The sequence below is a fragment of the Aquarana catesbeiana genome, linkage group LG11 (genome assembly GCF_042186555.1).
Source record: "Aquarana catesbeiana isolate 2022-GZ linkage group LG11, ASM4218655v1, whole genome shotgun sequence".
Lineage (NCBI taxonomy): Eukaryota > Metazoa > Chordata > Amphibia > Anura > Ranidae > Aquarana > Aquarana catesbeiana.
The window spans coordinates 89,058,988-89,084,248 of record NC_133334.1 but is presented as its reverse complement, the minus strand read 5'-3'; the positions used below and the strand labels follow the sequence as shown (position 1 = coordinate 89,084,248).

The 25,261-nt window shown below is 44.8% G+C and overlaps 1 protein-coding gene and 1 long non-coding RNA gene across 4 annotated transcripts in view; one reads left to right on the top strand and one right to left on the bottom strand.

Moving 5' to 3' along the window:
• The window catches only part of SYT8 (synaptotagmin 8), a 91,866-nt gene that overhangs the window by 37,099 nt on the left and 29,506 nt on the right, over positions 1–25,261 (top strand). The gene's annotated exons all lie outside the window — the stretch shown is intronic.
• The window catches only part of LOC141112979 (uncharacterized), a 48,478-nt gene that overhangs the window by 16,751 nt on the left and 6,466 nt on the right, over positions 1–25,261 (bottom strand). The window contains exon 2 of the long non-coding RNA XR_012236680.1: positions 18,494–18,551. This is a non-coding gene — a long non-coding RNA (uncharacterized lncRNA). The remainder of the gene's footprint in view (positions 1–18,493; positions 18,552–25,261) is intronic.

Genomic DNA, 25,261 nt, shown 5'->3' with positions numbered 1-25,261 from the left:
TGAGTATGATGCTCATTACCATGCCTATGCACAAAATGTCCTGTTATCTATACTGCAGAGCTCCATGGTCAGCCTAGTCTTTTGAACTATACCTCGCAGTACATTGTTTTCCACCTGTTACCATTGTGGAACTAACTGAAAAGGCTGCCATGGCTGAACACTCTGCCACATCCACTTGCCCCTATTAGGACATGTGCACATTTGGAACCATGGGACACTCACCACACATAATTCACTGAGTTACCTCCTAATGCCCCCCTTAGGGTATGTCATACCTTTTCAAGCTACACAAGTAGCAGGATCCTCGGGACCGTAACAGTCATACCACCTCCATGTAAAGTGCAGCGTGACTTTCCCCCATGCACCTCTAGGAAAAGCAGCTCAGGTAATCGGGACCACTGCAAAACCAGACTCACAATTGCCCATGCAAGCACCAGAGGCTCCATTACCCAGAGGGATGACTCTCCCCCCCCCTTATGGATGATACCCTGGTATGGCACTAAGTTGCAGTGGTTCTATGCACTTCACCTTTTTTTACGTTTTAAACTCATGTTTTTTTCCTGGACTGCAGCACAAGTTTTGTTTAGGGATTATGCCTGCACCAGTTGGGAAGAGTGTAGGGCGGGGAGGAGGGGGGACAATACTCTCGTCGAACTTAAGTGTATGATATGCTCCACACACAGGTAATACAATTATGCTTAATGTTGAGTTGGTACATGTATACTATTTTCTGTAATACAGCCTATAACTTATGTAAATCAGACGATTCCCGAACCAATTCAAGACAAACAGGTGTTTTAATGTGACTAGGTTACATCATCATATGAAGTCATGTAAATGGCGTGTCAATAATTTCTTACCTGGAATGTGAGGGGCCTACGCGAGAAGATTAAATGCTCGGCAGCCTTCACGTTCCTTAAGAAACAGTGCAGATGTTGTAGTATTGGTTGAGACACATTTGGAGGGAAGACTACAGATGACACTCCGACACCCATGAGTGGGGTGGACGTTTCATTCGGTCCACACATCTCATCCCAGGGGAGTGTCCATACTTATTGCAAAATCAGTGCACTTCGAATCATGCGAGATGCGCACTGACCCACAGGGCCGGTATGTGTTCCTATGTTCCAAAATATATGGGGAACCCTTCCTCATTCTGGCCTTCTATGTTCCTCCCCCATTCTCCACCTCTATAATTTTAGAAGGATTCTCATTCATGGCAAGCCATCCCACATCACAGGCAATACGGATGGGAGGTTTTAACACCACGCTGAATAAGGATCTAGACAGACTTAGACCCTCTCTACTCAATACAGGAACAGCCAGGGATACCAGGTTCTCCAAACTTATGTCCTCCCTTCACCTAATAGACACTTGGAGACATAGATTTCCACACACGCAATTACTCCTGTTTTTCATCTTCACACAACTCCATATCACGCATTGACTTTATCCTCATATCCCAAAGACTCACTCCACATCTCTTAGAAACAACATTTGGTCCCAGGTTACTGTCAGATCATAGCCCTTACTGGATCACGGACATTGCGCTTGAACCCATTCTGGCTGTCGCTCTTACCCGTAGACGACGAGCTCACAACTGAATGGAGAAGGTACTTTGCAGAGAATGATGTTTCTGCCTCTCCCTCGACAGTCTGGGACTCCTTTTAAGCTACATGCCCGGGCTTCCCTAATATCACACATCAACAAGATAAAAACAGACTCTGCAGTGGCTTCTGACAAAGCAGTGACTGAGCTCTCCTCCACAGAACAAACGTGCACAGCTGACCCTTCTCTGACTCATGCTAACCTCAAACTATAAACCAGGGTGGTTACCCAGTTACAATATGAGAAAGCTAGACAGAAATTATTCTTCACCAAACAAAAACACTTTGAGCATGGGGAAAGGGCTGGCAAACTACTGGCATACCTGGTACATAACGAAGATAGACCTCCAGTGGTTATTACACTACATGGCCCTGGAGGGCAAAAAAATTTCAGACTCTCCCAGTGTGACCTCCCAAGTTCAGGGATTTCTTTATGGACCTTTATACATCCACGGTACAAGACGACTCCGTCCTCATGGACCTCTTCCTAGATGTCTCATTCCCTCAACTAACTGAAGAACAGGTTAGTCTCCTGGAGGCACCTCTCACTACAGAGGAAATGGCTGTTGCAATAGCAAGTTTCGCCAGATCCAAATCCCCCAGCTCAGACGGTTTACCCATAGAGTTTTATTCCCACTACAACGAGATACTCACCCCTAAATTATTAGCCCTTTACAATGATTTGTTCGAGACCTTTCTTCTACCGCCATCTATGTGAGAAGCCACAATAGTTCTTATACCTAAGCCAGACAAGGATCCAGGCTATCCAGAGTCATATCGCCCCATTTCTCTATTACAGGTCGACATTAAAATTCTAGCTAAGACACTCTCTCTTCGTCTCAATCAAGTCATACTCTCCCTTTTATACACACCGACCAGGCAGGGTTCATGCCGGGTCGCAACACTTCATTTAATCTTCAGAAACTTTTTATTAATTTACAAGCTACACATGAAAATAATGGTACACGGGTAGTGGTGACTCTTGACACAGCCAAGACGTTTGACTCGGTAGAGTGGAAATATCTCTGGAGATGCCTGGAGGGATATGGCTTTGGTCCAAAGTTCATCAGATGGGTCCAGCTACTATATCAAAGCCCAACCGCTAAGGTGGTGGCGAATGGATGGCCGTCTCTAACGTTTGACCTCAGTAGAGGCACGAGACAGAGCTGTCCACTCTCCCCACTACTATATGCTCTAGCGGCAGAACCACTCGCCATGTCTATTTTTGCAAACCCAGAGATTGAAGGATTAAAACTAGGACCCTTGACTGAAAAAATTAGCATGTATGCTGACGATACTTTGTTATATTTAGCTGATTCTTGCCCCTCCCTTCACAACGCCCTTCAAACAATCTAACAATTTGGGAAATTTTCTGGTCTCAAGATAAACTGGGGAAAATCCCAAATTCTACCAATTGATAGCTTCCCACCCACAGAGTCCCAAACTAACATGCCATTACAGAGGATTGACATAATCAAATATCTGGGGGTACATATCTCCAGAACTCCAGCAGACTACATCTCACTGAACATTGAGCCATTATTTTCCCTAATCAAAGCTAAAATACAAGCCTGGGCCCGCCTACCTCTGGGGGTATGGGGTCGTAACAATTTAATTAAAATGGTACTACTACCCAAAGTGCTCTATGTTCTTTGGCACACCCCCACCTACATACCCTTAAAGTACTTTAAGTCACTTGAAGCCCTTCTTAAACCCTTTGTTTGGGGGAAAAATAGACACAAACTTACGTGGCAAGCACTTAAAAACCCACGTCGGACATGGGGGGCACGGCCCTCCCAGACTTAAACCATTACTACATAGCATCCCAATTATCCCAGCTTTTTCACATAGACAAGACAGACAGTGCACGATTCCTCAATTTACTATGCCCAAAATGGGCACAACAAACTACAGACCTGATTTACGCCATAACAATGGGTACAGAGACCACAGAGGCGGGAAGTGACAAAGTCCCATATACGCACAGACGTATATGGGACCTAGCCACTACCAAACTAGGACTAACAACACACAATGACTACATCCCATTATGGCACAACAAGGGCCTACAGGAATCCCAACAAATCCAAGACTCAGGGCTCTGGATCAGGCAGGGAATATTCTACATGCACCATATACTATCAGGTGGGACCCTCAAGACTTTTAGAGGTTGATTTACTAAAGGCCAATAGACTGTGCATCTTGGAAAGTGCAATTGCACTCTGCAAGTGCAGTTGCTCCAGAGCTTAGTAAATGAGGTAAAGCTTCACTTTGCAAAGAATACCCAATCACATGCAAGGAAAATTAAAAAAAACAGCATTTTTGCTTGCACATGATTGGTTGATAAAAGTCAGCAGAGCTTCTGCTCATTTACTAAACTCTGGAGCCACTGCTCTTGCCGTATGCAACTGCACTTTCCAAAGTGCACAGTCTTTTTGCCTTTAGTAAATCAACCCCTTAATGTCCTCAAGGAAGAATTTGCACTGCACAACCGCATGTCCTTCAGGTTTCTTCAGCTGAGGCATGCAGCCCAAGCACAGTTCCCGCACTCCTTTCTGCAACCCACCCCTAACCCTATCATAGCAAGAATTAAGAACACAAATCCCAAAAAATGAATATCATGCTTTTATAACATGCTCAGCACACCGGTCTCCGCCAAAATAGCATAGAGTTTGAAGCCTCGCTGGGTGGGAGAGGTGGGACCAATGGAGGATGACTAGTGGGAGGAAGCGATGGAAACCTGCAAGGATGTGTCCCCTAAGCTCTCAGACAGGCTGACACAAACATACATACTCCATCGGGCGTACCTTACCCCACTTAGGGTAGCCAGATAGAAGAGAGATCAACCCACTACATGCCCAATGTGTGGCCTCGAAACTGGCACATTCTTTCACCTCATTTGGTCCTGTCCAAAAATACAAGGCCTTTGGAAACAAATTGTAACCTTCCTACACAACAACATGGGCTCCCCCATAATGCTAGACCCGAAACAGTGCCTACTTGGGATATTTCCTGATGTTCCAGACAAATATACCAAAATATTTCTTCACGAAACTCTTTTCTCAGGTAGAAAAGTCATAGCCAGAAAACGGTTGAGACCGATGCCCTCAGATATCACAGAATGGAAGGTGGACATAAACGTAACCTTCCCCTACAAGAAATTCATATATATTAATAGAGGATGCCCAGACAAATACAATAGGATATGGGACCGATGGTTACAGGAATCGGAAACCTGTACCTAATCAATATAAAAATTCTTGCCACAATCACACCAACTCTTGGAGATTGTTGTATATCTTTATTCTGTACAAAGTGACAACGACAATCACATAAGTGTTCAATAACATAAATAATTGTACTACACATTGTATACCTACCTTAAAATGGGAAGACATAATTGTATGTATACTGTACATAACGTGTATGCACTTTTGTTCGATAAAAACCTTTGTTCAACGAAAAAAAAAAAATGGGCTGACCTACCCACGACATGTGCACCTAATGCACATGTACAGATCTGGACCCATTCTTACATCAGCATCCTCAGTCCCCAGTGCACATCAGAGTCCTCTTCCTCTTGATGAGTGTCCTCAGGTCCTCCTTTATATCCCCCCCTCCACAGTAATGTTATCACACTTCCTTGACACCAAACCCCCCACCAGTACTGTCCTTTGCCCCTATTTACATTATCCCCCCACATTACTATCTTCAGCCCCTTCACATTACTGTCCTCATTGCCCCCACATTACATTTCTTAGCTCCCCCACATCACAGTCCTCAGCCTCCCCCACTGTAATGTCTGCAGACCCCCACTGTAATGTCCACATCTCCCCCATACATCACAGTCCACTCAGCCCCCCCACCCTGATGTTCTCAGCCCACCACATCACAGCCCTCAACAACTCCACTTTTATGTCCTCAGCGAGTCAGCACACACTTTCCTCCTTTTCAGCTTGTCAGACTACTGTCCTCAATCCCTGTAACTTCGCCCCCTCCCTCACTTACCTTGCATAGACCGAAGATTGGAGGGAGGCACAGCATGTCTCGGATGCAGGGCGGGTGTTGCAAGCTGGTAATTGGTTGCTAAGACCGCCCTTCATCCTAGCAGCCAATCACCTGCTTGTTAACCTCCGGCAGCTCCGCCCTCCATCCAGAACTGTCCCGCCTCCCGCTGTCGGCTCTGTGTGAGGATTACAGAGACGGCAGGGGGAAGAAAAAGCTGCCAAATGGCGGTACCGCGGCGGGCCGCATAGGAGAGTGAGGTGGTCCGCATTTGGCCTGCGGTCCGCCATTTAGTGATCCCTGGCCTAGGCTATGAGAAGATTGCCAAGACCCTGAAACTGAGCTGCAGAAAGGTGGCCATACAGCAGTTTAACAGGACAGGTTCCACGCGGAACAGGCCACAGTCGACCAAAGAAGTTGTGTGCATGTGCTCAGCATCCTATACAGAGGTTGTCTTTGGGAAACAGACGTATGAGTTCTGCCAGTATTGCTGCAGAAGTTGAAGGGGTGGGGGTTCAGCCTGTCAGTGCTCAGACCATACGCCGTACACTGCATCAAATTGGTCTGTCCCAGAAGGAAGCCTCTCCTAAAGATGATGCACAAGAAAAGCCCCCAAACAGTTTGCTGAAGACAAGCAGACTAAGGATATAGATTACTGGAACCATATCCTGTGGTCTGATGAGACCAAGATAACCTTATTTGGTTCAGATGGTGTCAAGCATGTGTGGCGCCAATCAGGTGAGGAGTACAAAGACAAGTGTGTCTTGTCTACAGACGACCACTGCCTTGCTAAAGAAGCTGAGGGTAAAAGTGATGGACTGGTCAAGCATGTCTCCAGCCCTCAACCCTATTGAGCATCTGTGGGGCATCCTCAAATGGAAGGTGGAGGAGCGCAAGGTCTCTAACATCCACCAGCTCTGTGATGTCGTCATGGAGGAGTGGAAGAGGATTCTAGTGGCAACCTGTGAAGCTCTGGTGAACTCCATGCCCAAGAGGGTTAAGGCAGTGCTGGGAAATAATGGTGTCCACACAAAATATTGACACTTTGGGCCCAATTTGGACATTTTCACTTAGGGGTGCACTCACTTTTGTTGCCAGCGGTTTAGACATTAATGGCTGTGTGTTGAGTTATTTTGTGGGGACAGCAAATTTACACTGTTGTATAAGCTGCACACTTAAATTCATGTTTTTCTTCCGATTTGCACGTATTTTCATGCTGGGGCATTGACAACTGGCATGAAAACTGGCAGAAAAGGTAATCAATCTTATTTTGCTTTACCACAACCCACAGAAACACTGGTGGAAACTTGACAATGGTACAAGTTATTCCTGGTGCTCACTGTGCTTTATGGATTCTTTCCAAAACTTAGTCAAACCCTGGAAATCCTGGTGCATTGTTTCCACCGTGTTACATTCACTGCCAGCATGTTCCAGGCTCAATGTATTGTTGATAAACAGGTCGTATAATTAGCAGTTGCTTGTCTACAATGGCAGAGGTCAGGGAACTATTACAGGCTAGGAAAAAGGACTTCTCTGGGTGACGCATTGAAAGAATAAACAGAAGTTTATAGAAATGAGACTAACACAGGAATGTCTAGAATTCCTGCAAAACCAGCACAGAGCAGGGTGTGAGCTTGAGGCGAAGCTCTGTGTGTACAGAATATGTTGCATTGTAAGTGGTGGCAGGGCGCACACACACCTGCTGAATACAAGATGACTGGGCAGATCTGGGGGTGATTTATGTAAGCCATGTGAATTGACAGTAGCTTAGATTTACAAAGTGGACATACCAAAACCGTCTGTTCAATTTGTGTCAATGCAGGCAGGCCCTTGCAATATATGAATGCTGAAGAAGCAGTGTTGCTGAAAAATTCTGGGTGGTGATAACTGTATGTTTGTACTGATATTGTAAATTGGGTCATGACCAACATATATGAGCAATAGTGGCTTTAGATCAGAGGGTTTGTATTACTTTGTACCTGTGGTGTTGTGTGCGCTTTTTAATGAACCAACATTTTGTAAGAGTTTTTTAATTTTTTATTTTTTGTTAATAAAAAAATATTTTTTCTTAATGTAATTTTTATTTATTAGAAAATTTATTTTCCAAAGATACAATACAGTAACCCTTTCATGTTACAAACTTCACTTTTAGAATTTGGCAATCATAAAAAAAAGCCATCTCAGGGGAGAGAAAATAAGAAAAGTAGTAACCTTCGATAAAACTAGAGATAACAAATCCCTTCATGAAAAAACATAGTTAAAGTACCTGGTTACCATATGAATACAGAAATTAACTCAGGACTTGCCAATTAGAGTGAATGGATCATGTACGGTTACGAAGTAGCAACCTACAGAGCAGTAGCTTATGAATCCTTTCTTGTAACCTATCCAGAAGCTGTACTGATGGCAGGGGCGTTGCTAGGGCTACAAAAGATCTGGGACTAGAGCCCATAGTAGTGAAGTAAATAAAGTCATACACATGTATATATTATACGTGTGGGTTTACAGTATATATATCTCTGAGTGTGGATTTCCCCTTACATCAGGGTCCCCAGAAAGCCCCCCACTTACATCAGGGTTCCCAGAGAGCCCACCCCCCCTTACATCAGTGTCCCCAAAGCCCCCCTTACATCAGGGTCCCCAGAGCCCCCCCTCATTACATCAGGGTCCCCAGAGCCCCCCCTCATTACATCAGGGTCCCCAGAGAGCCCACCCCCTCTTACATCAGGGTCCCCAGAACCCCCCTTACATCAGGGTCCTTAGAGAGCCTCCCTACTTACATCAGGGCCTCCAGAGCCCTCCTCATTACAACAGGGTCCCCAGAGCCCCCCTCATTACATCAGGGTCCCCAGAGAGCCCACCCCCCTTACATCAGGGTCCCTAGAGAGCCTTCCTACTTACATAAGGGTCCCCAGAGCCCCCCCATTACATCAGGGTCCCCAAAGATCCCACCCCCCCTTACATCAGGGTTCCCAGAGCCCCCCTTACATCAGGGTTCCCAGAGAGCCCCAGGGCTCAGGAGTTGGCTACATAAACAATGCAGGGCTCAGCTGTGCCCATCTGTGCAGCCTCACCAGTGCCCAGTAATGCAGCCTCACCAGTGCCGAGCAATGCACCCCCCCACTGCAGTGCCCTCTGTCCCCTGCACCCCACCACACACACTGTGTAAGTAGAACTCTTACCTTACACAGGTGTACAGCAAGCAGAGCATCTGAGATTGGCATCACAGAGCTGGATGGGGGCGGGAACTACAGAAGTTAACTTTTCACATTAACAGGCTGGTGATTGGTTGCTAGGATTGTCCAGCAACCAATCACCTGCTGTTTAATGAAAAAGTTAACTCCTGCGGTTCCTGCCCCCATCCAGTCCTGTGATACTGGGCGCTCGCCACTGTCCAATGAAGGGGACAGCAGCGAAAATTTCCATGGGCCAGGTGCCCGCATTCAGCGGTGTCGGGCCGGGTGCCAATCCCTGCCCTAGAGACTCGGGGCTATGGGCCCCAGATTCAGGGCTATAGCCTCAATAGCCACCCCCTAGCAACGCCTCTGACTGACGGTATATAAAACAACAAGAAAATTATTGGAAAAAGGTGAAAAGGAGAGCAAAGGGAACTGAATGTGCGGTGCAAAATCAGAATTTAGCAGAAGACAGCAGAGGGACATGAGAAGGAACAGGATGATGGCTGCAAGACATCTTAAGTAGGGGCCTCAAAGTGAGTCCATGGGTCCCAGACTCATCCATAGTGGAAGCATATTCTGTAACTAGGCCATAAGAGTCCCCATGAGTTTGATCTTGCATACAAGAATGGAACCAAAGTGTGACAGGACTTTGCACCCCTCACCAATGAGAAGCAATCGGGCATCTTCTAGCCATTAACACTTGAAGTTGGTCCCCCCCTTTTTTTTTTCTTTCTCTTTTTATAACAAATGAATTAATACAAATTCCACACATTCATAAGCAGTGACAGCCTGTCATTAGCCACCCCCCCCCCCCCCCCCCAGCTAATCCTTAAAAGGACCACTTTTTTTTTTAAAGTGTGTCCAGGTGCTGGACACACAGCTGTCTATGGGACCCTTTTACACCTTGCAATTAGCTGATTGCAACTGGAAAGCTGAATAGTTTGTGTTTAGGGAGTGTTCAGGGCGCAAACATTCCCACTCTACAATAATTTGTCCCTCTGGCTTCTCTGCTGTGTTTGGCAGGGACCGCAGGACAGTGGGCGGTGCTTTTTGCGGCACTGCAGCGCCACTTCCGGTTTCCCAGCCACCACTCACTGTGCTGTGGAGTCGACTGTGCGTGCGGTTGTCAGGGATACCATATGCAGGCATCCAGCAAGGGTGATCAAATGAGTTTGGCTGCACCTTAAGAAATGAGGACCAGATGGATAAGTAAACAATATGTTTATTAGGAAAATGACACACATCCAGTACCAACACTAGTAAATCGACAAGTAAGTAAAAAGTGAATGAAACAAGAAAACCCAAGTAATAACCTAACTAATTAATAAAATACAAGTGGGGGAACACACATGAAAAGACAGACAGAGACAAGGGGAGCAGGAAGCCAGTAGTGGCAGCAGGAAGCAGGTTCCAGGGGAACAAGTCTCCGGATCAGGGTACTAGGAACAGGAATGGATCAGGCTCAGGCAGGGATACGGCTTACAGGAAAATACTGAAGCCCTGCGCCTCAGTGAAGGGCGGGCTTATATACTCCCAGCAGTCCATATCAGGTTCAGCCTGATTACCTGTATGTCCATCTGCTGGTAGACACCCGCTGGTGGCCAACAGAACTACACCCTTTGGTGCTAAAAACAGTGCCACCAGCAGGTGACCCAAGCAATGACACAGGTCCTGACAGTGTTGAATTAAGAAAGGCCTGAGTGGCGCCTGTAATTCCGGCTAATGGTAAGTGTCTGCGCCGTGGGCCTCAGGCTCAGACTTCTTCACTCATTCTCTCTCTAGACTAGTCTCTGACACTGACAGCTGCCCCTAAGCTCTGTACACACTTCCCTGTGCTTCTCAGTCTCCGTCATTCTCCACTCAGATTGGGCCCAGGCCAGGGCGGATGACTGAGTGATCGCGTGGCTGGATTGGAGCAACAGGGTGACATTTTGGGGATTTCTGCCATGTCCAATCAGGAGGTGTCACTTGTCAGTCTTCCTGTAAAGGCTGAGCTGTACACCCTGATCTGTAATGCTGAGCTGTACACCCTGATCTGTAATGCTGAGCTATATACTTTGTTTTGTGATGCTGGGTCTGTATACTCTGTCCTGTCATTCTGGGTCTGTATACTCTGTCCTGTGATGCTGAGCTGTATACTCCTGACACTATGGGGGTTATTTACTAATGGAAAATCCACTTTTCACTGCAAGTGCACTAAAGTCACTGTAGATCCGAGGGGGACATGCATGGAAAATAAAAAACAACATTTTAGCTTGCACATGATTGGATGATAAAATCAGCAGAGCTTCCACTCATTTCAGACCTACCCCTTAGATTTAGAACGACTGCATTTCCAAGTGCACTTGCAGTGCAAAGTGGATTTGCCTTTCGTAAATAACCCCCTATGGGTGGAAGCAAGTGGAATACAAGGGATGGAGTGGGTGGACTTTATAAGGGGTGGGGCTTATGAGAAGTGGGAGGGGTCAAAAAGTAAGGTGCGGGGTCTGGCACCCCACCATCCTAAAACTTCACCAGCCGCTACTGTTCATAAGCCTTAATATATAACGGATCAAAATGAGAATTATAAATATGCACTATACAATCTAATTGTCAAATACAACATACACATTTACAATACACCTATATGTACATGGCACACCTGCTTGGCTAATGGCTCTTAAGAATACAATAAATGACTATTACATATCTGCTTAATAACATTATGTACACTATATTGCCAAAAGTATTGGGACGCCTGCCTTTACACGCACATGAAGTTTACTGGCATCCCAGTCTTAGTCAATAGGGTTCAATATTGAGTTGGCCCACCCTTTTGCAGCTATAACAACTTCAACTTTTCTGTGAAGGCTGTCTACAAAGTTTATTAGTGTGTCTATGGGAATGTTTGACCATTCTTCCAGAAGCACATTTGTGAGGTCAGGCACTGATGTTGAACAAGAAGGCCTGGCTTGCAGTCTTCACTCTAATTTATCCCAAATGTATTCTATCAGGTTGAGGTCAGGACTCTGTGCAGGCCAGTCAAGTTCCTTCACCCTAACCTCGCTCATCCATGTCTTTATGGACCTTGCTAGACACACTCCTAAACCTTATGGAAAGCCCTCTCAGAAGAGTTGAAGCTGTTTATAGCTGCAAAGGGTGGGCCAACTCAATATTGACCCCTATGAACTAAGACTGGTTTAGGCTGAAATTCACAGCAGACATCCTCCAGCTAAAACCTCCAAATCAGTTCAGTCATCTCCAAAGACAATATTTTATTTTGCTCACGAGTGCAGAAAATTAAACCGTTTGCCCCAGCTCATCCATGTCTTTATGGACCTTGCTTTGTGCACTGGTCCAAATCATTTGGTGGAGGGGGGATTATGGTGTGGGGTTGTTTTTCAGGGGTTGGGTTGGCCCCTTAGTTCCAGTGAAGAGAACTCTTGAGGTGTCAGCATTCCAAGACATTTTGGACAATTTCATTCCCAACTTTGTGGGAACAGTTTGGGGGTGGCCCCTTCCTGTTTCAACACAACTGCAAACCAGTGCACAAACATAAAGACATGAATGAGCGAGTTTGGGGTGGAGGGACTTGACTGGCCTGCACAGAGTCCTGACCTCAACCCAATAGAACACCTTTGGGATGTATTTGAGTGGAAATTGTGCCGGGCCTTCTCATTCAACATCAGTGCCTGACCTCACAAAGCTGGAAAGGGAGGGCCACCTCAATATTGAACCCTACAAACTATGACTGGGATGCCATTTAAAGTTCATATGCGTGTAAAGGCAAGCGCCCCGATGCTTTTGGCAAAATTGTGTATACGTCGCTTGCGAGGATGATGCCCAGAGCCCTGCACAATTTTTTTTTCTTTTTTTTTCCCTCTCCATTCACCCCTCGCCCTCCCTATTGCTCTTCTCCCTCACCGTCCCAAAAATAAATAACTAAACAAAGAAAAAGATAGATTAAAAAGAAAACATTTTCCTACCATAGTGTTATTGAGTGCCATAATAAATTATGGAATTTGGACAAAGGATCAGGAAGAGCATGCCTTTTATTTCACAGTTGAGGTGAAATGAATCCACCCACTCTAGGTTTTATGGAAACGGGCTTCCTGGATTTTCACTGATGCTGTAAGCTCCTCCATATGCATGATCTCATTCACTGCTAATCCAGTGTCCCTCCATTGGTGGAGGGGAGAACTTCTGAAGTGCCATTATACAGGACCTTGCTGCGTTAAGGAGGTGTCTTGCCACCGATTGGCGATGTCTACCCCTTGAAAGAGGGCTGAGATATAACAAACATGCTGTTGGGTCCGGTCAATGGAGAAACCAGAGATCTCTTAAATTAAAGCGCACACCCCTTGCCAATAGGGGCAAATTCTGGGACATATCCAGAAAATATGGAAAAGTGTTCACCTTTCTTTTCTGCTGCGCCAAGAAATAGGCTCAGCATTAGAGAACATTCAGTGCACTTCTCTGGAGTTCTATACATTTTAGTTCAAAAGCCTGTGCCTGTTTCCTGCAGTTTCGAAGAGCTAGAAGATTTATGTATAAAATAATTGATACAATCTGTTTGATCAGCTGAAAATCCTATATTCAAATCTTTTTCCCATGCAGACATAAAAAAAGGAACATGTGAAAAGTCAGACTTTTAACATACTTAAGCATATTGTGTGGTAGCAGACCAAGCAAGAATGTGGAGGGTCAAGCTCAATATGTATCTGTAGGAGTGTGTGTAAAAGCTTTTACTTCTAGCCAGAAGGGACATACCATATCCCTGGACAAGTTCAGTACTAATGAAATAGTGTACCTGGGTGCTGTCCACATCCAATGAGCTGGGGGAGAAGGATTGAAAGAATGTAGTAGGGCAGCTATATGATACCAATGATAGAGAATTGTGTATTGCTTTTCCTTATTCCATCATTCCTTCCTTCCTAAAGTCTTGCAAATAAGATTTAAGTCCATTGCCCAAATGTTGTGTTTTTTTTTTTTTTTATTATTTTTATTTGGTTTTAAGATGTTATAAATAGCAACCTACATATTGCTTAAGACCAATAGCAACCTACATATTGCTTAAGACAACAGACAAAGGACAGAAGTAAATCTGTCAGTACAATTAAGGCACAAAATAAGTGGCTAGCCAGAGCTAGAATATCATCAAATGTACATCACTTACAAAAAAAAAGCCCATTTATAGAAAATATCCTGAACATTTACTGTACAGGGACAATTGTTTTCTTATACAGATAGATACATGTAAACGTAATTTCCAAGTGGGACAACAAAGAAATATATACAGTATATAATTAAAGCAATCCAGTATGACATTAGGAAAAAGAGATCCCGAAGGCAATAAAGTTATCGGAATTACCAGGAGATAAAAGTCACTCAAACTGTAAATTCTGAATTAATCCATCCTCCCCAAACCTTGTCAAATTTAGAAGGTACACCCCTGTTGGCATACGTAGCTTTGTGAAATGGAAGGGCTTTATTTATTAAGGCCTTCCAAGCAGATATGCAAGGTGCAAAGGCCTTCTTTCAGGAAAGAATGATAAGCTTTCTGGCATAGAAAAATAATAAAGTAAGCAAGGTGCAAATGGTTTTAGTTTGAACTAAAGAGTCCACCAGTCTAGCTGGGATCAGGTAAATTCTACGTAAGAATTTATATTGGATCAAATGGTCTCTAGCTGATACCAATTTGGTGAAGGGAGTCTCCCACATGTCATTCCAATCGTCATGTAGACCCTAGGAACATCATTGATCCATGCAGTTCGGAAAGACCTTAGGAGTTTACCTGTTTCTGTAAACAATTGTTTATATATAGTAGAATATGCATTGATTAGGGAATCCTCTCTAAGCAAAAGTTCCAGCCAATCTTTCGTAAAATTACACTGATATATAGTAGGTCCAATCAACTGAGTCAAAGGCCTTCTCCCGATACACAAACACCAAAACACCTCCACCAGAAACATCAGGACCCAGTTGGGTTTGAGTAAAAACTCTTCTAAGGCTGGCCATATAATATTCACTCTTCTTGTACAATTTTCCTTTTAGATTTACCAAAACTGTATAATATGAAGGCAAACCTAAACTCTTTCAATTTGTATGCAATCAGGCAGGCCTTGCACTACATAGTTAAAGGTAAACCTATAGGAAATTTAATAAGAACATTGTATAATGTATGGCCAGCTTAAGATTGATATCTGTAGCCTTTTAAGGCATGAAAAACAGTTTGGTCTGAAGATATCACCAGATGAAATAAATAAAAATGTTAATAATCAAATGAATGTGTAATTGTTGCCAGATCTAAGGTAGCACCTTTTAAAAGTCCCACTTTTTTGTATTGCACCTTTTACAGGAGAGGCATATCAGTAAGGGACCATTTTATATAGTCATACTGTACTGTATATGGGCCACTGAGTTCAATGCATTTCTATTAGAAGTAAATATTTAACCCAGCTTTTCTCAACCTTTTAACCCATGAGGAACCCTTTAAATAATATTCAAGTCTCAGAATCCCCAGCAAAAGAGTATTCTGCCGCTGAATCTGCCAAATGATATTTGCCCCAGAACTATGTAGGTACCATCTGTTGGGCACCCTGCTTGAGTCTTCTCTACAGCAGTTTTTTCAACCTGAGGAACCCTTGAAATAATTATCAAATCTTAAAAAAACCCCACTGAAAAAGATCATTCCTAAAACTTATGGTACAGTGCCATGATCAATAAGTTAAAGAAAGTTTTAAATAAAAGAATAAATAATGTGGCATACCCAGCATGTTTGACACCCAGGGCATATAATTTGGTTGCCAACCCCCTACAAAATTATGTTTAGTAGTATTATTGAAGTGAATAACAACTGCAGAAAAGAAGGGCAGGGAGTAAAATTTTAGTGTCCTCCAACATTAGTGGTCATTGTAGAAATAACCCCTTACATTGGTGGTTGGTCATTGATGCTAGTCTATGTGGTCCATTTTTCACTGTTTACACCCAAGATTTAGACAACTTTTGCTCAAGCTTCACACATTTTTTCAACTGAATGCAACTGAAACATGTGTGAACAGTGGGCCAATACATGGATAAACAGACCCTTATAAGTTAGTTCACACTTGGAAAACAATGCTGAAAGAGCATATACACAACCACTGTATCATGCTATCTGTGGCTATTAAGTGGGGGTTAAACAAGAGTAATACAAGCCTATTTGTTAAGGTTAAGTCTGTAGCGACAGGCAATTACATTTTTTTGTGATGTACTCAAGAGTAGATCTAAAACCTAAACTTTTTTCCAGTTTTGGATAAAGTAGCAAGAGGTTTTTTTTTTTCTTTTTTGTAAATTGCTGGTTACCCTAGGTTCACATACAGTATGTGCAGGTTGGGAATGTGTGCATAATTATACGTTCCCGATCTGCACAAACATGCACTGCTCTTTAGCAGACACGTGGGCGTGCTATTTTTTCTTAATGGCACACTCCTATGCATTGGCACCCAAGCATGTCTAGTGAAGTTGAGGTCATCTGATTTTGTTAAGGCACTCCTTCACAAGTGCTTGAATGAACTTATCATTTAACAGACAAAAATGGGTTATAGCAGCCTTGAAATGTTCATCAAAAGTCATTACCGGCAAAGGGACAACATCACTTTATCATAAAAAAACCCATATTTCTACCAACCAGGAAAGCAAGTGTATTGAAAAAATATGCCGACTTCCAAGTTCTTTATTATCTCTGTGAAGGTTCTCATTTGTCAAGGTCACATTATATCTAATAGTAGTTTCATTCCAGCCACTTAAGTTCTACACAGGCAGCACTGACACCTTGATCAAATCACCATGAAAAGGCAGATGGATTCACCCTGTTCTAGTTACATAATCCCCCCCCCCCCCCCCAAATGATGGTTGTTCCAGTTTGAGATTGCCTCTTTCACCCCTTTTGCAAACCAGTTGTCCTCTGAGTCCAAAATGTGCACCTCACCGTCCTCAAAAGATTTCCCCTTTGCCTTAAGATTTAGGAAAACTGTAGTCTTGACCTGTAGAGTTTGCCCTCCTAAACTATTTGTTGGCTGCTTCATCTCCCCAATGTACAGGTCTTTGCATTCTTTACTATATTGCTCATGCAGATACCAAATTATTTCACATGTGCTTGGGTGTTGGATATTTTGGATATACAAATTTTTTGTTGTTGTATTGCTGGCCTTAACAGACACAGGAATGTGATGTTTGTTAAAGAATAATCCCAGTTTTTACAACACTCCCATCTACATATAGGATGACTCTATTAATCCATGTGTTTTGCTTATCCCTCTATTCGATGGGCCTGTGTTTTACCTTGATCTTGTGAATGATTTAACAAAAGCCCAGTCTGGATAACCACAAACTTTCAAAGTACTCCTGAGCATGGGCGTCCGCACCATAGGGCAAGGGGGGTCAATTGCCCCCCCCCCCCCCTGGAATCGTAAGAGTGTTGAAGTCCTTCAGAGTGAAGACACTTGACTTGCCCCCTGTGTTGTGTTGGGGGCTGGGGCTGCTCTCAGTCTTTTCCGACTACACATGCATCCGTCCCTCCCTCCTCACCCCTGGCCCGAGCATCAGATTGGCTCTGCCCCTCGGGCACAGGTGCGTGGCGTGCAGTGGCCGAGACCACAGAGAATACACTGCCTGGCTGCCAGTGCCTGTCCTGGGACTATCGCTGAAGAACCACAGGTAATAGCAGTGCCTGTACAACAATACCACTGTGTACATCTTTTTGTATTGCAATACAACTGGAACTGTTGTGGCCATATTTTGATCTTGATGGAAACAGCTATACAGACTGTATTATACAGTCTGTATAGCTGTTTTCATCAAGATCAAAACATGGCCAGAACACAATGGCGGCCCGTGCATTAAGGGCGCACGGGATCGCCGCCCCCTCTCTCCTGCCACCCCTCTATCACCTATAGATAGATTCGTGCATTGCATGAATCTATCTGTGGCCGCCGCTGCCACCCCCTACTCAGGCGCTCGGGCCCCTTTTCGGGCGCAGGATACCTGAATTACAGCGGCGGGGGGTGTTTTTTAAGCACCTGATTAGAGCCATAGGCTCTAATAGGTGTCAAAAATGGTGACCTACAAGCGCCATGCTGGGCGCTCACAGGTCATTCAGCTGTGTTAGAAAAGCGAATGACTACTCACTTTCCTAACACTAAACCACCTCTCTGCCAATCATGATGGGCACACTGGCAGCGTTTGATAGGCACACTGGCAGCGTTTGATAGGCACACTGGCAGCGTTTGATGGCACAGTGGCAGCGTTTGGCACAGTGGCAGCGTTTGGCCCAGTGGCTGCAATTGATGATTTTTTTTTTCAACATTTTTTGCGCCACCCCAAAAACTTTAAGCACCAGCCGCCACTGCCATAACAGATGTATTGCAATATAAAAAGATGTACATTCTCTAGGCTTGAAAAATATATGTGTTATATAAGAGATCATTCAGCTCCACATTGTATTGGAAGTTGCTCAGGCCAGGCGTACCAGTCCATATAAATATAGCCTAGAGAATATACATCTTTTTATGTTGCAAATTTGCAATGTATAGCAATACATGATGATCTGTTATGACCATATTTTGATCATGATGAAAACAGCCTATACTTGAAATTTTTTTGTGGTTTTTAAAAAGTCTGAATTGTTATTACAGCCCATTCTGCAGGTTTCCTCCACAAGACTGAAAATGTTTCAGTACTCACTATAACGGGGGTCGGCAACCTGACGATCTTAGTCCACCTGTCCACCGCGAATGGGTTTCTGTGTGTAAACATAGTGTAAACATAAAAACAGATTAGAAATGACTAATCAGACAATGGCAGCTTGATCCTTTTATTAAAGGGGTTGTAAAGGTAATTTTTTTTTTTTTTTTTAAATAACAAACATATCATACTTACCTTCACTGTGCAGCTCGTTCTGCACAGAGTGGCCCTGAACCTGGTCTTCTGGGGTCCCTCGGCGGCTGTTTCAGCTCCTCCCCGCAAGCATTTACCACCTTAATGCGAGCTCCCTCGCATGGTGGTGAGTGCTTGCGGGCGCGCTCCCGTGATACAGCCGGCGGCTATAGCCGCTCGCTGTATCACTCGGCCCCGCCCCCCGGCGCGCCGCGTCATCGGATGTGATTGACAGCAGCGCGAGCCAATGGCTGCGCTGCTTTCAATCCATCCACTGCAGCCAATCAGCGACCAGGCTGAGCTGCAATGAGGACGAGCAGCGAAGATTCGAGGCGTCAGGTAAGTAAAACGGGGGGGCTGGGGGCGGCGGTACTGTCAAAAGTTTTTTCACCTTAATGCATAGAATGCATTAAGGTGAAAAAATTTTTATCTTTACAACCCCTTTAAGCTTTTGCATCAGGTTTCTCAAACCTTTGCCTGCCTACTTGAGCTTTATGTGATAATGACTAAGCCCCTCCACTTCATGACATTGTCGAAAAGGGACCGAGCATGGGTGTCCATAAAATTATGCCCCCCCCCCCCCCCCCCTGAAAAAAGTTCTGCGGACGCCCATGCTCCTGAGATGTCTGTGTTCCTTGTCTTTAGACAAGGAACACAGGGTTTGACTTACTGAAGACAAATAGGCTGTTCACTTTGAAAGGGAAGATTCAGTAGTTGTGTGATGATATCCACTACAGCAGTGGTTCTCAACTCCTGTCCTCGGGACCCACTAACAGGCCAGATTTTAAGTATTACCTTGGGGAGAAGCAGACTAAAATACACTGATCAGCAAATGATATCACCTGTGATGTATTTCAGTTATCTTGCAAACCTGGCCTGTTGGTGGGTCCTGTGAACAGGAGTTGAGAACCACTGCACTACAGGGACACATCGAATAGCTACAGCAAAATCCACTTCCTTAGCACATACATACTTTTCTGTCTGTCTAAGGTTCTCCAATATATTCCAAGAATCCCTGATCTCATAGATGCTAGGAATCCCCACAAAAAGAAGACAGGTACAAGCAAAGAGAATACTACAGACAATAAGCAAATTCACAATAAAACCACATTTTGTCACATGTTGCCCGAAGGGTAACACTGAATGTATTTAGCCTCCGTACACACTAGAATACGGAGCGGGTAACCAATTTCCTGCACCGCATTCAAAGTGCACTGCCCTTGCAATTTCCAGTGGGTGTCAGTGCAATCTTAACAACACCCCAAGCGCGGGATTGCATGGTACAAAACAACCATGCAATCTGATTGCAGTGCATTCTCAAAATTGCTGCATGCACGACTTTGTTGCGGTGCAATTTAAGCCATTCAAAATAAATAGGCTCAAATTGCACCGCACTGAATCGCATGTGAATTGTACAATAATGCAGCGCGATTCTTGTGCAATTCATAGTGTGGACCTAGGCTTCGTGTTTCTGAATAGGAAGTACATTCCTCTGTGACAGAGCAGAAGTGACAGTGTAATAAAGGGGAGTTGTGTGTCACAATATTCAAGTATCATTTTTCAGTGCAACTGTCAATTCAAATGTTGCTAACTTACTCAAAAAATGTTATGTACCAGAAACATGATTGTATTGCCTTTACTAAAGGCACAAATCCCAAATAATATTTGTAGCTAATGCTAATAAGTTTTTTAACCCAAAAATTTGTAGATAGAATGTTAGTTAACCCTTATTATTTTTATTAACTGCTTTACTCCCTTGCTTTACTGTTTTAAATTCATGTTAGTTTTTGTAGCACCAAATTAAAGCGCTTGGGGGCTTCTCCTTGACTGTCAGAGGATCTTGCCATGGCACTGGACACATACAGTACATATACTCTGGGAGAACAGAGAAGAGTGTTCTATGGTCACATGCATAGACAGGCAGACCACAGTACATGTTTATATTTATAAACTCTTTAGCTAGGACCAAACTGACCACATTTTCACTCCAGTGTTGCATGAAAATATCATAAGGATTGCTTAATAATGTGTAAATTGCAAAATAATTCAGTCATATGGGATCACAAGACAATGATGAACACGCATTAACAGAATCTGCTGCAATAAGCGACTAATGTAGAAACAAGTGAATCTGGTTATCAAGGGAGACATATACTTACCAGTGACCGTTGCCTGCCAAATTTCATTGACACGTGTATACTTGAACAGTCGTTCAGAAAGATTTACCTGTGTATCTTAGTCCCTCCGCTCTGCATTACATCCAGCCCCAGCTATTTACTTTTTAACAACTGTTAGTCTTGGTGAGTTTACCAAATAAATATTAGTCGCGGTGTTACAGTGTGTGCTGTTACTTCTCTTACCTTATGGATCCCTTGTATTGGCTTTTCTTGTCCCCCCCCCCTCCCCCTCCCTTGCCCCTCCTTTCCCTCTCTTTCCTCTTATTTCTTCCCCTCTTTCTTCTAACCTTCCTCCCCCTCCTACACTTATTCTCCTCTTGCTGCCCTCCCTCTTCTTCTTTCTCTTCTCCCCCTTCCCCCCTCCCTTCCACTTACCTCCCCTTCCCCCGTTCCCTCTTTCCCTCTCTTCCCCCCGTCCCTCACCCCCCGCCTCCCCCTTTGTTCTCTCCCCCCGTCCCCTCCCCCCCTCCCCCCCTCTTGTCTCCCTCCCCTCCCTCTTCCCCCCCCTCTCCTTCCCCTCCCCCCCATTTCTTTCCCACCCTCCCTCCCTTCCTCTTCCTCACTCTCTCTTCCCCTCCTCCTTCCCTTCCCTTTTCTCCCCCTCTCCCCCTCATTCCCCATGCAACCCGTGGTGTTCTTTCCACCTTATCTCCCCTCCTTAGCCCCTATGTTTATCTATGTCTACTACCTATACTGACCCTAACTATTATTACTTTAATCAGAGATGGTCTTTTGCACTCCCCCTCGTCCACCGCGGGGGGGAATTTGTGGGATCCTGTTGCTAGACGTGCTTTGGTCTACCTGGGTGAGCAGGCCTTCTTTTGTATTTTATGCCCATTGTATTGAGCTTGCCTTGTAATCATTATTCATTCTACTTTTCTATGCTGTTTTAATTTATTGTTCCTTCATAGACCCTTTAATCTCCTGAAGAAGTGGTTATACCGTGAAACCGGTAGAGGAAGCTGTTTACCCCACCTTGACAGAAATCTACGGGAGAACCCATTATGAGTCAGTTAATGTGTGGTGTAAATTTTGTTATATAACTTTGTAGCAATAACTCTCGGTGGAGCTGCTGGTTTAAGCTGGTGTCTGTTACCTTCACTTTGCTTCCCTCTGTTTCACCGGCACCGGGTCTAGGGGTTCCGTTGAGTTTACTGCTGGACGACACACGCACCAACACTGGTGTACGTTTTCAATGCTTTATTAAACAGTCAAACTTTAGGCAGTAGCAGGAAAGAGGCGGAAAAGGAAACCTTCAGGAGAAACTCAAATATCTTCTTCTAATATCTTAGCGATAAATGTCCCGGTAGATTTCAAATAATTATGTGGAATGCATTCCCCTCATGGGACACACTCTTTGCTCTTCTGGATGGGCCTCTCTCGCCGGTCTAGCAGCCAGTACGCAGCATGAATCTAAAGTCTCTGCCACAGACTTACTTGGGGGGTAAATCTGCACGATCCTCTGCCACAGGATGTATCAGATCTTCTGCAGTGAACAGTCAGTCACAGTGCCTGAACCTTTAAGCCGAACCGGCGACACTATGCTGTATAATTACTACTTTTGGATACGTCCTGCAACCGAGTCACCAGGCCCCTCTATAGACCAGCACACTGCGTGATCTCTCCAAGACGGGTTCTTCCCTGGGATCTCCTCGGCTGTCCAGCTTCGTCACACAGGACCGACAGCTCAGGACCATTCCTCGGCCGCGGTGGTAGGCCCCAGACAAGCCTCTGGCCCACCCCTGCGCCGCAGCATCATGGGCCTCCCGATCGGAGGACCACGAGGTAGCTCCTTAACGCATACCTGTTGGCCAGGAGAGCCAGCAGGTGGCTGTAAAACGAACCCTAAAACATGGCGTCTGTCCCATAAATACCCCCTTCCCAGAATGCAACTCGGAGGACCAACTCCACCGAGCTTGTCTCCCAGACAGAGGAGCATCTACACACTTCGACACGTTTCCCTTCCAACACTGACTAATGGTAACAGCGACACCCACCGGTCAGCACGGAAGCACACACAACGTCAGCCAAGCTGGAACAGAGGCGAACTTTTAACCTTCCTAACACCCAATTTACTAAATTTACCTAATCTGCGGTAGATTGTAAATCTACCAGCGCTACATACTCCCCCCACTACAATAGACGTTGTCCCCAACGTCTGTCCTTAATGCAGTAACAGTAACTTTCAAGCCTGAGAGTAGCATTTGAGTTTCTCATAACTTTAGATAGACAAGGAGAAAGAAAAAAAGGACAGTTTAAAGACATTATAATACTTATATCTATACAACATTATGTTCACAGCCGCGAACAAAACCACAAAATACATTTTTTTTTTCTCACTAACTAACTAGCTGAAAAGCCTCCCAGCTCTATATATGATCCGATGATCCCTGAAAAAGAAAAATATTTAAACGCACGTATATACACTACACAGCACCAGGAGCAAAGCCTCATTTAAAATGAGACTCTCTTCCTATGATCCATGCCAAAATATATATAATAATAATAATCTTTAGGAGTCCATCCCTGCATAAGAACTTTTCTTATAAGAGAAATACGGCTATCAAACAGAAGTCCTTGGATTTAAACACAGAACAGGACCTGCAAATCTTGACCACGCAGATCTCTTTGCCCTGTCGCTATCTAACTAGCTAACTTCAAGGTATTAGTGTCCACAATTACCAGTAGAACCGAGGATCTGGTAGAGTCACATATTTTCCTTCTTTATCTACAGTGGTGATAAAATACACAGCATTGTCCTTTCCCGGTCTGCAGATCACCACCTTATCAGCATAGATATGCCGACCGTAGTTCCAATGAACAAAGCATCCGTTAAAACATTCATCCATCCGGACAGAACATCCAGTCTTTCTAAAGGGCTTAGGCACAGATAAGTAGTCCCAAATAGCTTCATTGTACCAAAGTTCCCGATTAGCTTCAATCTCCCGCATGACATCCTGGGGCACATAGGGAAATTCTAATCCATACTCTGCGGCCACACACTTGTTTAAAATCCTTTGCAAGCGAGCAAGTTTTGGCAAAGATCTGTCTTTTCCCATACCAGACGGTACACAGGAGTCTAATGACTTTTTCACCATAGACCCAGCCGGTGTCTGTAGCGAATCAATAACTTTTGACAAAGTCCCAGCAATAGCACTGTGCGTCTCCACACAGGGCGACGTCTTCCCAGAACTCATGGCAGTCCATTCAGGAAGGGTCATTGTGGAGGCAACATCTTCGCCTTGTTACCACAATAGCTCTTGCGACATGGTTTCGAACAAGTCATCATCGGTGGAAAGATCCGACATGGATTCTATTTCCGAGTCTCTCAACTCTTCCACTGGCGAATACTTATTTACAGTCCCCAACAATGGCTTACCCGTTCCAGACGTAGACTCTGATAGCTCCGGCTCAGGTAATCTCTGGGGTAGGCCTCGACCACGGCCGCGAGAAGCTTTCACATAGCCCACCTTCTTCTGAGTAGGTACTAGAGGAACAGGTGTAGTGGACTCAGGAATCACAGTAATGTCCCCTGATGAGACAGCAGCAGCAGTGTCTCTCTCCGAAACATTGTCAGCAGCAACAGGCGAAGTGGTGGCCCGTCGCTCTTTTTCTGTAGCGGTAGCAGCTTCCACTGTACCGATACCTGTCACCCAATCCATCTGATAGGCACGGGGTGGCATAGTAGGTGGCTCCACTGCAAACAAATACTCTCCACACCGCGGACATCGGCCGAATGGACGAAGATGCACGGCCAATCCTCCACATCGATGGCAGGTCATGCCCAGTCCCTCAACATCTCCCGAGGTATACAGGACAAACTTCCCCTGCGGTTTCATTCGAACTCCAGTATCCGTGAGCAGAGTTCCAGATTACACAGCACTCATCACAGTGCTTGCCGGGAACACTCTGGGTCCCACAACCGATTGCAACGCCGGAAAAGACATGGCCACACTCTGATCTTTTCAGCACGATCACGAGGCTTCTCTTCTCCTCTGGCACCAAGCACACTACACGCGTTCCACGCGGTAGCAAGTAGGGTAACTCCTCCAACTTGTTCTTTCAGTCACGTAGCTCACGGGCCTCTTCTGGCGCCCAGCGTCTATGCACCAAAAACAAAGTCCTGCAGTTTAACCTTTCCTCTTCCTGAAAAGATTTTTTTTTTTTTTTTTAAAGTCCAGCTCTCTCTGTAAACTCCCGGTAAAACACTCCACTGGGTTGCAATAATTGTCGGTCAACAAATCCCGGACAATGCCCCCACATGTAGCAATAACTCTCGGTGGACCTGCTGGTTTAAGCGAGTCTGTTACCTTCACTTTGCTTCCCTCTGTTTCACCGACACCGGGTCTAGGGGTTCCATTGAGTTTACTGCTGGACGACACACGCACCAACACTGGAG